Below are 11,860 nucleotides of genomic sequence, written 5' to 3'. Positions count from 1 at the left end.
GAATGGAACAAGAAGATGGTCAGTCTGGGGCTACCTTGCCCACTGCTTCTCTCACTTCATGTCATTTGTGGAAGAAAGAAGAGCATGTCATCTGCAAGTCATGGTAGCCATGGCCCCAGATCTGCACTTCTAGGAATTCTGCCACTGTGCGGCCCCTCTCACATTAATGGGATGGATTTGTGTAACCAACAGTGGGAATGATGGCAGGTGACTTCTGAGGCCAGGTCATAATCGAGACTGCAGCATCCTTCTTCTTCCCCCACCTCTCTCCCTTCGCTCCCTCTGGGGAAAGCTGGCTGCCATGTTGTGAGGATGCCCAAGCAGCCCTTGCAGAGGTTTGTGTGGAAGGACTGAGCTTCCCTCCGACAGCCACACCAGGTTGCCTGGCATGAAGGAGCCACTTTGGAGGGGATGCTCCAGTTCAGCAGAACCTTCAGATGGCTGGGCCCAGGGCTGGTGGCTTGGCTGGGGCTGTCCTGGGGTGGCAGCCAAGCCAAGCCACAACCACCAGGCTAAGCTGCTCCTGTACTCCTGACCCACAGAAACCAAGATGATAAATATCCCTCACTCTAAGTCTTCATTGTTTTAAGTTTTGGGGTAATTTATTGTGCAGCCATAGGCAACGAACCCTGTCTTCTGGCAGGGGTGACATAGATGCAACTAGACCAGAGGGGACGAGGCTGGTGCAAGGAAGGCTTGTAAGGACGGAGAGTGTGAGGGGAGCTCAGGAGTCCTGGCTGTGGGTCTGGCCTGGCTCTGAGGCTCAGCAGCTATGTGCGCTGGACAAGTCTGCCTCCCACACAGGTTAGCATGGGTGATGAGTGTGGTGTGTGGCAGAGGCAAATAGCCTACGATCACACAGGGAGGACCAGTGTGAGTCACGCAAGGGACAGCAATTAAGGGTGACATTGGAGGGACTTGGCTTGTGGTCTGGGTACAGGTGACATCAGGGAAGCCTGCAGATGGCTCAGAGTGACCAAGTCCCCAGAGCAAGCACAGAAGAACAAAGCAGAGCATGACTCAAAACAACTGGCACCAGCACCTCCACAGTCAGGCTGGGCACATCTCTTTTGGCCCCTTCAACACCCGGGGCCCAGCAGTTGTTCTCAGGTCAGGGTGAGTGGTCTGGGAAGACAGCTGCCCACCTGGGCCTTTCCACTTGGCTATGTTCCCTGGCTGGCATTCAGAGAAAGGGCATCTACCCATCCATCCATCCATCTGTACATCTATCCATCCATCTATCCAGGCATCTATCCATTCATTCATCCACCCACCATCCATCCACCCATTTATACACCCAGTCATTCATCCATGTATTCATCTATCCACCCATCCATGCATCCACCCATCTATGCGTCTATTCATCTATCCATTCACCCACTCATAAATCCATGTATCTATCTATCATCTATCTATCTATCCATCCATCCATCCACGCATCCACCCATCTATGCATCTGTTCATCTGTCCATTCACCCACCCATTCATACACCCACTTATTTATCCATATATCTGTCTTCCATCCATGCATCCACCCACCAATTCATCCATCCATCCATCCATCCACTCATTTGTTCATGTATCCATCCACCCATCCATCCTTCCTTCCTTCCATCCATGCATCCATCCATGCATCCTTCCTTCCTTCCTTCTCCTTCGTTCCTTCCTTCTCCTTCCTTCTCCTGCCTTCCTGCCTTCCTTTTCCTTCCTTCCTTCCTTCTCCTTCCTTCTTTCCTTCCTTCTATGAATCCATGCATCCACCTATCCATCCATCCATCTGTTCATCCATCCATCTCTTCATCCATCCATCCATCCATGCACCCATCCATGCATCCATTCATCCTCCCTCCCTCCCTCTCTTCCTTCCTTCCTTCCATGAATCCATGCATGCATCCATCCATCCATCCATGCACCCATCCATGCATCCATCCATCTTCCCTTCTCTCCTTCCTTCCTTCCTTTTCCTTCCTTCTCCTTCCTTCCTTCTCCTTCCTTCCTTCCTTCTATGAATCCATGCATCCACCTATCCATCCATCCATCTGTTCATCCATCCATCTGTTCATCCATCCATGCACCCATTCATCCTCCCTCCCTCCCTCTCTTCCTTTCTTCCTTTTCCTTCCTTCTCCTGCCTTCCTTCCTTCCTTTTCCTTCCTTCCTTCCTTCTCCTTCCTTCTTTCCTTCCTTCTATGAATCCATGCATCCACCTATCCATCCATCCATCTGTTCATCCATCCATCCATCCATGCATCCATTCATCCTCCCTCCCTCCCTCTCTTCCTTCCCTCCTTCCTTCCTTCCTTCCTTCCTTCCTTCCTTCCTTCCTTCCTTCTTTCCTTCCTTCTTTCCATGAATCCATGCCTCCACCCACCCATTCAGCCATCTACCCAGCCATCCATTTACTCATCTACATACCTTTCTAGCCCCCACCACATACTCACATGGACATCTGGGGAAGAGTGTCTCATGTCAGGAGCAGCAGGTGCAAGGTTTTCACAGAGATGATGTGGCATCTCTGAGGAGTGGTGGATAGGGAGGAAGCATGGGTTGTTGAAAAACACACCTGAGAAACCAAGGGGAACTTGCCCAGGAAGGCACCAGGAAGCCCTGAAAGGGATGCCGCTTTTTCTTGGAGTGAAGTGGGGCTAGTGGAGGTCTCCGCTTAGGAGTGAAGGGATCCTGTGGCTGCTGAGTGACCAGAGTACAAGGGGAGAAGTGGAGGCACCTGCTGGGATACAGAAAGAAGGGGGGGACTGGGAGGGACTGGAGGAGGAGTGAGGGTGGTTGGACCCTGGTGTGCGCTGAGGGCAGAGCGAGAGCCTTTGCTGAGGGCCTAGAGGAGTGAAGAGCCCAGGACGGCCCTGGGAAGGATGGCATCACCTGGTGGAGGAGAGGGAGAAAGGTGCATTTGGAGCTTCAGGGCTAAGGGGTCATGTCCACAGAGGCCGGGGACATCTGTGAGAGGGGAATAATGGACAGACAGCACCTGCTAGGTCATGTTGCCAAGAGGTCCCTGGCCAGGAGCTCAGCTCAGCCTGGGCAAGTGGTCAGGTCCTGGCTGCTGACTGTGGCCTTCCTCTTGCTGGCCTCTCAGATGTCACAGGGAGCTCTCAGAGCCTCTCGAGCTGTCCCACAATGGGCTGCGACCTGGCCCTGAGACCTGGTCCTGGCCCCACAACCCCAACTTGGCCTTCCTTCAGGGCAGAGACAGATGGGACAGGGGCGGGTGAGGGGAGGAGCGTTCTGAGGAGGCGGTGCTTGGGCTGGGCCTGGGAGGGAAGCTCCAGGGTGCTCCTGGGGCTGCAGGGTGAACCAGTTCTGATGTTTTCTGTATTAAGGAGCAACTGGGAAGGGAGAGAACAAACGCTTCGCTTTTCCAGTTCAGGCACAAACGTGATCGGTCATCTGTTTTCATTCTGGGATCTGGAAAACAGCTGATTCTGGAAACCTACCACTTCCCTGGGTGCAGAGCTCTGTGCAGAAGGGTTCCTGCAGGGCTGGGGGTGGGAGCTCAGGCCCCTGGCACTCCAGAGCTGGTTCAGGAAAGGGTGAGGCTCAGACTGGGCCTGGAGGGAAGAGCCCATCAAGGAGGAACCTGTCTCCGCCCCCTGCCTCTGGCCAGGTTTCTATAGCACTGGTGACCAGGACACTCGAGCCTCTGGGACCTCAGTGGGCTAATCCGGGACTAATCCTAGCAACAGGCTGGGCCTGCAGCCACATGATGGCCGAGGGTTGCTGAGCTTGCACCCATGACCTTCCCGGGGCGCCTGGCCACAGCGCCTGGTTTCCCTCTGTGCCCTGGGGTTGAGTGGAGTCGGCTCCAGGAGCAAGGCCCCCCTGGGCCTTTGGTCTCCTTCCTGGGCCCTGCTCTGGGCCACTGGGGTCCCCTTGGCTGCCCTCACCTGGGGGTTGGCAGGATCAGAGGAGATTAGCAGGTGAGGGAGGCCTCATGCATGCAGCACGGCTTCCTGCTGGGAGCGGTGGAAACCCGGAGATTTCGGGGCGGGCTCAGGGATCCTGACACGCTCACTTGGGGCCCTGGGCTGGGGCAAGGCAACATGGTGGGTCTTCTGGGCCACTGGAATCTGAGGAAGGACAAAGCTCTGGAGGCCTTGATCAAGGAGGCCTGCTGCACGTGTGTGTGTTCGTGTGTGTGTATGAATGTGTGTTTGCATGTGTGGGCACATATGTGTATGCATGTGTGTCTGTGCATGCGTGTGTGCACCCGTGTGTGTGTGTTCGTGTGTGTGTATGAATGTGTGTTTGCATGTGTGGGCACATATGTGTATGCATGTGTGTCTGTGCATGCGTGTGTGCACCCGTGTGTGTGTGTTCGTGTGTGTGTATGAATGTGTGTTTGCATGTGTGGGCACATATGTGTATGCATGTGTGTCTGTGCATGCGTGTGTGCACCCGTGTGTGTGTGTTCGTGTGTGTGTATGAATGTGTGTTTGCATGTGTGGGCACATATGTGTATGCATGTGTGTCTGTGCATGCGTGTGCGCACCCGTGTGTGTGTGTGTTCGTGTGTGTGTATGAATGTGTGTTTGCATGTGTGGGCACATATGTGTATGCATGTGTGTCTGTGCATGCGTGTGCGCACCCGTGTGTGTGTGTTCGTGTGTGTGTATGAATGTGTGTTTGCATGTGTGGGCACATATGTGTATGCATGTGTGTCTGTGCATGCGTGTGCGCACCCGTGTGTGTGTGTTCATGTGTGTGTATGAATGTGTGTTTGCATGTGTGGGCACATTTGTGTGTGCACACCAGCACAGGAGGGGGTTGTGCCCCTGCCTCTGCTCTCCAGCAGCTCTGGCTCCATCTGTGTTCGTGCTTTTCATCAGTCAGCCATCATTAGTTAATTCATTCATTCACCCATCATTCATTCATCAATGATCAGGAGGAGCCAGGAAGCAGGCCTCGTCCATGCTGACCCAGGCTGCGGGTCTGTTGTGTTGGTCTCAGCAGTGTCTGGGCATCAGCAGGTGAAAGGGTGCCCGAGTCTCAGTGCGGGAGCAGCCTCCACTGAGAACCGCAATTCCCCGGGGTACCCTGAGCTGCAGCCCTCCGTCGCCTGCTCTGCCGTCTCCTGTACCAATGCCCTTCCTAGCTGCTGGATCAGCCTCCGCCCAGGTTGGGCTGCAGGGACTGGGTCCAGGCCTCTCTGGGGTGTCCCTCGCCAGGGATTGCGGGCAGCCCCTGAAACCTTGACTGGAGTTGGGCTGACCCGGGGTCGAGCTCCTGGCTCTTGTGCCACTTAGCGTGTGTCTGCGGGAAAGCCACTTAATGGAGACTGATCCTCTTTCTCCTTGTCTGGAACAGCGACAGTCCTGACTCCTTCAGGGTTTCAAAGGTGATGCTTGTGGAACATGCTGCCGGCACCTGACCATGGAGGGCATGTGAAGGACGGCCACTGTCACTACCCAGATGTTCCCTGGGCCAGCTGTGTGGGAACAGGTGGGATTTGGGGTGGAGCACCCGCAGGACGGGCCTCGTTCATTTTGGGTCCACACAGGATGTGTCCCCAGTTCCCGGCCCTGCCCCTGCTCTGTACTGCAGCACCCCTACTCTCAGAAGAGACCCCTTATTTCCATGTGGAAAGGGCTCTGTGGGTTCCAGGAAGGCAGAGTCCCTGGAGCCATCTCTGGGTCTCCAGGAAACCCACTGGGAGGGTGGTGGATGGTGTCTCCAGGGCCATAGAACACTCTGGCTGCCCTTAGCACCAGGTGGGGAGATTCTCTGGTTTTCAGCTTGTCCTTCTGCGCTCCAGGGGGCATCTCTGTGGGAGAGGCTCCCTCCCACCAATGCAGGAGACAGAGCTGGAGCAGAGGAGAGCCCCTGCTTAGACCTGAGAGCCCCAGCTTGGTCACTGAACCTGGGAGCCACGGTTGGAAAGTCTGGTCTTCCGTGCCCTGGCAAGGGCAGACTTGATTTTCCTTCCTACTCTTCCTTTCCAGTCTCCTCCTCTGCCAGACTGGCCATGGTGGGCAGAGAGAGGGGCAAGGAAAGAGAAGTGGGTGGACAGAGCAGGATGACTGTGAGGAAGGGGACACAGGAGACAGAAGGGGATGCAGGGCCTTCCAACTATGGACTTGAAGAAGAAAGATGAAAATAAGAAACCAAAGTCACGTCTTGGCCAACAAGGGATGGTGAGGAGTAGGCCCTACCATCACCCCCAGCTTCTGTCTCCCTATAGAAAGAAGCTTGGGGGAAACTGGCTCCAGGAGCCTTGGCTGCAGGGAAGGCAGCAATTCCACGACTGAGCCCTTTGCAAACTATGTGGGTTCTGCTCTTTTTGGCCCTCCTGCTCCAGCCCCCAGCTCCCTGCATCCAGCTCTGAGGGCCCTGGAGCCCCATCAGATGTGGAGGGAGCTTGGGTGGAGCAGGGTGGAGGTGCAGCAAAGATCAGGCCAGGCCTCATTGTTTAGAAAAGAAGGAACTGACTTCAGCTCCGGGAGCAGGGCCTCCCACCCCACCCGGACTTCCTGCTCCCTGAGCCTGCCAGGGCGGACTTTGTCCACCTTATTTGGGGATTGAGAAGCCACACTGCTGTGTGGCCCTGGGGGTCATGGCAGAGAACCAGAGACTCACGGAGCGGAGGGTGCCCGGCAATCATTCTCCATCATTCAAGGTTACAACACTTTAGCCAAAGAAAGTGCTATTTGAGGATCCATTCATTCCTCCATCCAACTGTTCATCCACCCTTCCATCCACCCACCTACTTTTCACTCATCCACCTACTTATTCATACATCTACATTCATCCTCATGTCTACACATCCCCCATTCACCCATCCATTCATCTTTCCCTCTCCCCACTCATCCATCCATCCATCCATCCACACACCCACCTTCCCATCCACTCATCCACCCATCCATCCCACACATCCTTCCATCTACCTACACATTCACTCATCCATCCATCCATCCATTCCAACCTCCATCCATTCACCCACCTACCCATCCACCGATGATCCATCCATCCATCCATCCATTCATCCATCCATCCATCCATTTATCCATCCATCCATCCATCCATCCAACCATCCATCCATCTGTCCGTTCATCTGTCCATCCATTTATCCATCCATCCATCCATCCGTTTATTCATCCATCCATCCATCCATTCGTCCATCCGTTTATCTATCCATCCATCCATCCGTTTATCCATCCATCCATCCATCCATGCATTTATCCATCTATCCATCCATTCATCCATCAATTCATCCACCCATCTATCAACCCACCTATCTACCACCCTTTCCACCACAATTCTATAGCATCCTGGTGTGATAATTGGAAGCTCATTGCCAAGAAAACTTCTTGAACAAGTTCTTTGGCTAAGAAACAAGAGCCTGCCTCAATTCACCCACTGCGTCTGTGTCTTATAGATTTGAAGTCATCATAAGTCACATCTAAGACCAGGACCAGAACTTGAGACTGTCCTTCCGGGACCTTTTATTTTCCACAATGACAGTGACAGACACGCACAGGGAGCACTAAGGCTGGGGTCCCAGTGGCTGTCCATGTGAAGAGTTTCTCTTGGCTCTGTGTGGCCTTTGAAAGGCACCTCATTCCTTTGGTCTAGCCTTCTCTGTAAAATGGGCTGCCAAGATGGTTGTGCGGGTCGATGGAGAGAAGGAATCTGCCTCTTTGAATCATTGCCTCCAGGTGAAGGTCTCCCCGCTTTCTGACTCTAATCTAAAAACCAATGAGGTTGAAATCCTCAAGCCCCAAGTGACACCTGTGAAAAGGCCCAAGAGAAGTGTGCCATGAAGCAGCAGGAAGGGCATTCCAGCAGGAGGGAACAGAGGTGAGAGACGCCCTGACATTTGGGGACCCAGCAGGGAGTTGGGCCTGGCTGTCTGGAATGGCAGCAAAAGTGGCTGGGGAGGAAAGAGGAGCCAGGCTGAAGGATCAGATGCCCCTGGGAACACACAGGAGCTGGGGGGTGGGCCAGGTGGGGTTTCTGGGGGAGGGGCACGGGTGGGCCAGCTGGCCAGAAGAAGCTGCCTCCACAGGGTGGCGAGTAGAAAGGAGAGTGAGCCCCAACTGCATGACTGCCAAGGGGTCCAGTGAGGGAAGGTGGTGAGTCCAGGGGCCCAGCTTCAAGTACCACATGGGTGCTGCTTGGCCATGCTGGACGTGAAGGGTTCTCCTCTGGTACACTGTGTCTGGAGGCCCCGGGTCTTCCTCCCTCGGCCTGGCAGGGTGGTCCCTCCGGCTGCTTGGCTCTGTGCTGGGCTTGATCCCCTGTCTTGGGTCCAATCCTGCTCAGCCTCCCCAGGTATCCGGTCCCTCCTGTCCTGCCCCATCGAGTCTGCAAACCCAATGCCCTTGGCTTCTCCCTGCCTCTAGCTCCCGTCCTTCAGTCCGTGCCAGGGGCCTGCCCGAGAGGTCCCTTGTCACCAGTCCCCAGTGCCTGTCTCCCAGTCTCCCACTCAGCAACTGTGGAGCACCTGGAAGGACCTGTGAAATAAATCCCTGAACCCTGGCCCAAAGCCACTGGCCCCAAAGCCTGGACTCAGGGAGCTCAGCAGAGCATGCAGGACCCCAACTGGCCTGGGCTGTCCACTTGTCCTGCAGGCTTTGGGCGTGGGGAAGGGCAGACAGAGGGGCAGGGCCAGGCCAGCCCAGGAGGCCCGGGGGGTGCAGAATGGGGCCTGGCTGCACCAAGGAACCCAGGGGCTCTGGTCCCCTGGGCCCAGCAAGCTTCAGATGGGCCTGGGCACCTCCCTCCCCGCACTGGGAGGGCTTCCTGCCTGGCCCCGGGAAATGGCCCCCCTGCGCCCCCCGCAGACAGGTGACGTCAGCGTCTGAGATAACAAGGCGGCCCTGCCGGCGTCTGCCCCAGAGTATGCCCACTGTAATCTGGGCTGTCTGGGCACACGGGCCACCTTGGCTCGGTGAAAAGCTACCCTTGCAGTGGGCTCTGGTGGGGCTGAGGAAAACACGTCTGCAGGCCTAGGCGGGGCAGGCCCCAGGAGCGGCTCTGCCTCACTCGCCCTTAGATCTGTGCCAGAACTGAGCTGTTCTTACTGGGCGCACAGGACCTGGAGCCCAGCAGGGCGTGCAGTCAGTAGGTGCCCAGTAAATGTGTGGATGAGCCAAGGAACCCTGCACGAATTAGTGAGGCTGAAAAGCAAGATGATTTAGAGGCAAGAGGCTGGAGGAGCCTGGGCCTCTCCAAAGAGGAGGACAGGAGGCAGGGTCCCCGGGCACACACAGCCCCAGGCCGGCCTTGGGCAGTCTGTCCTCCAGGCCCTGCTATCACTGTGGCCTGTCTTGTGGCCTGACTTGGCCTGGCAAGGGCACTTGGGCACAGGACCAAGGGTGCAGGGCCTCCCTTCCTTGTAGCCCACTCCTCCACTGGCCGGGGAGGGCAAGGGAGCCGCTGCTGGAGCTGCGGCTGAGCGGGTGACGGGTACTGTTCTCAGGCAAGGCGGGGGTGCGGCTCCCGCTTGGCATCCTCCACCAGGGCTGCAGTGAGAGGCGTGGCCAGCAGGTGAGCAGGCAGAGGAGCGTGTGGGTGCACCCAGCCCAGCAGCCTGGCCACAAGGGCCTCTTGGCACCCAGGCACTGCTCTTCATCAGAGGCTGCCCTGTGCCAGCTGGCAGGACCAGCATAGGGATGTTTAACTTATGTACACTTCACAAGGGAAACGGCAGGCCGAGGAGCTGTCTGCCGAAGGCCAAGACCCGGGGACTCGCCACAAGTGGGGACAGCAGTTCCTGAGGATCCCAATGCCCCCTGGTGGGAGGGGGCCGCGGGGAGGGTCCCAGGGCGCAGGTGCTGGGCACAGCAGCATGTCTGGGCCAGCTTCGACCCTCAGGAGGGTGGGCTGGGGTCATCCAAGCCACTTCTTAGAGCCTGGGGATATCAAAAACAGCATAGCTGGCCCGCTGTGCCCAGCACCGGCCAGGACAGGAGACAGCAGGGGTGGGGCACCAGCATATCATCTACCCAGGGCTGCAGGAGCTGGGTGGGGGCAGGCAGCAGACACCAGGAAAGAAGGGGGAGTGAGAAGGGATGTGGGCTGAGACTGGTGAGAGTTCTGGGTTCGGGATAAACTTGGCCACAGCCTCGAGGAGAGGGAGGGAAGCCCCTGCCCCAGCTGGGCCTGCATTTCTGGCCATGTTCAGACGCCCTGCGGTCCGGTCTCCACTCCAAGTGCTCTGCCCGGGCAGGAGGCTCTGACGCACCCTCATTGTCACGGGGCATTCAGGGATAAGGTTCCTGCCTGCAAGGAGCTCACTCTAGAAGGGGAGCAACTCCAAAGCAGACAGGATGGGGTGAACCATGCGGGGTGAGGAGGAGGCACCCCAACTGGGAGGATGGGGAGGTCCCTGGAGGGGCCCAGCCCAATGTGAATGCTCGTCTGTCATGATGGCGGTGTTGGGGTAGGATCCAGGAGGGGTGCTGGTGCGTCCAAGGGGCGTGAGGACTGGGCAGGACGCTCCTGAGCTTGGTGCTGGTCCTGGAAGCCTCGCTCCCAGGAGGCCTGATGTCCCTGCCTCCTGCCCCAGTCCTTGGCAAGATGCCCATGGTCCTGGGTTGCCCCTGCCCACCGTCTACCAGGGACCCCCAGTGTGCGCCTGCACGAGAGGTACAGGGTGTCCCATCCCTGCCTGGCAGTTAGTCTGCCTCTGTGAGGGTGAATTTTCAGCTTTCAGGTTCCCCAGGTGCCCTGACTTCATCAGAAAGGCCCTGTCCTATGCCCAGCCCAGAAGGGCCTTCCTGCCCCTCGGATTTGGATCTGTATCCCAGGGCCCCGCTGGAGCCGAGAGGCTCTTCTGGGACTTCTGGCAGCACATGTGGGGTTCTGTGCCCAGACAGGTGATTGGTTTGCATCCTTGGTTTGGGGTGCAACCAAAACCAAGGGAGGGCGTGGGAGGGCAAAGAGGCCTCCACTGCTGGCCCTGGGAGGCCCCTTCTTGGTCAGCATTTCCTTTTCTCCAGGGACCTTTCCTGGACTGGTCACTCCTTTGGTTTCACAAATGAAGGAAAATTTTGGAAGGCACCGGCACAGGGGGCTGGAGTAGGAGTGGTCACCAGGGAACAGCATTTCCGAAGGCTGGAACAGCATGCATGCAAGGACGAGGGGGAGGGCAGGGGCCCAGAGGGCCCGTGTGTGAGGCTGGCAGGTGTCAGGACCACAGGGGAGAAACAAGAGTAAGGGCCTTCCCCAAGTTCCCCGGCAGCCTTTCTGGAGGGCGAGATTATCCCATGTTGCACCTGACTCCTGGGCCTTCCTTGCCCGAGGCCACAGAGCTCAGGCAAGAGGCTGTGCTGCCTGACCCCAAGGCAGTCTCTGTGGACAAAGGGAGGCAGGGATGCTGGAGGCATGTCCCGGGTTTGTGCTGCTTTCTCAACTCAGGTCCCCTCTTCCAGGGCCTCCTCTGTCCCCATCACCAGCTCCTGGTGCAGAGCTCACCCAGGGAGGCATTGCACAAGTTGACCTCCTTCTGCCCCGGCCTGGACCAGCACAGACCAGAGTGGGGAGGGCCAGGGGAGCAGTCCAGGCCAGGACCTCCAGCCCCGGCCAGTGCAGCTTGCCCGGCCCTTCAGCGGCTGCATCCTCTGCTCTGTAAAGGCACATTCCTGAGGCTGCGGGTTAGCGGCCCCCCTCGGTGGGGCATTAATGAAGAAATGGAGGCTGGCCTTGTGTAACCGTGACAGCCAGATCGGAGCAGCCAGGGCGGGCGGGCGGGCGCCGGGCCCTGGGTGGGGAGGACTGGGACGTGGCCCTGCCCTTGGCCCCCGCCCACCTGACCCCCAAGCTCACGGTCTGTGGCCGAGGCATGCCTGAACCCTCCCAGCCTCCCCCGCAGCGGGAAGCCCTGGGCTGGGCCTGCACTCAA

The sequence above is a fragment of the Macaca nemestrina genome, chromosome 12 (genome assembly GCF_043159975.1).
Source record: "Macaca nemestrina isolate mMacNem1 chromosome 12, mMacNem.hap1, whole genome shotgun sequence".
NCBI classification, from domain to species: domain Eukaryota; kingdom Metazoa; phylum Chordata; class Mammalia; order Primates; family Cercopithecidae; genus Macaca; species Macaca nemestrina.
Note: the sequence above shows the minus strand (reverse complement) of the source record.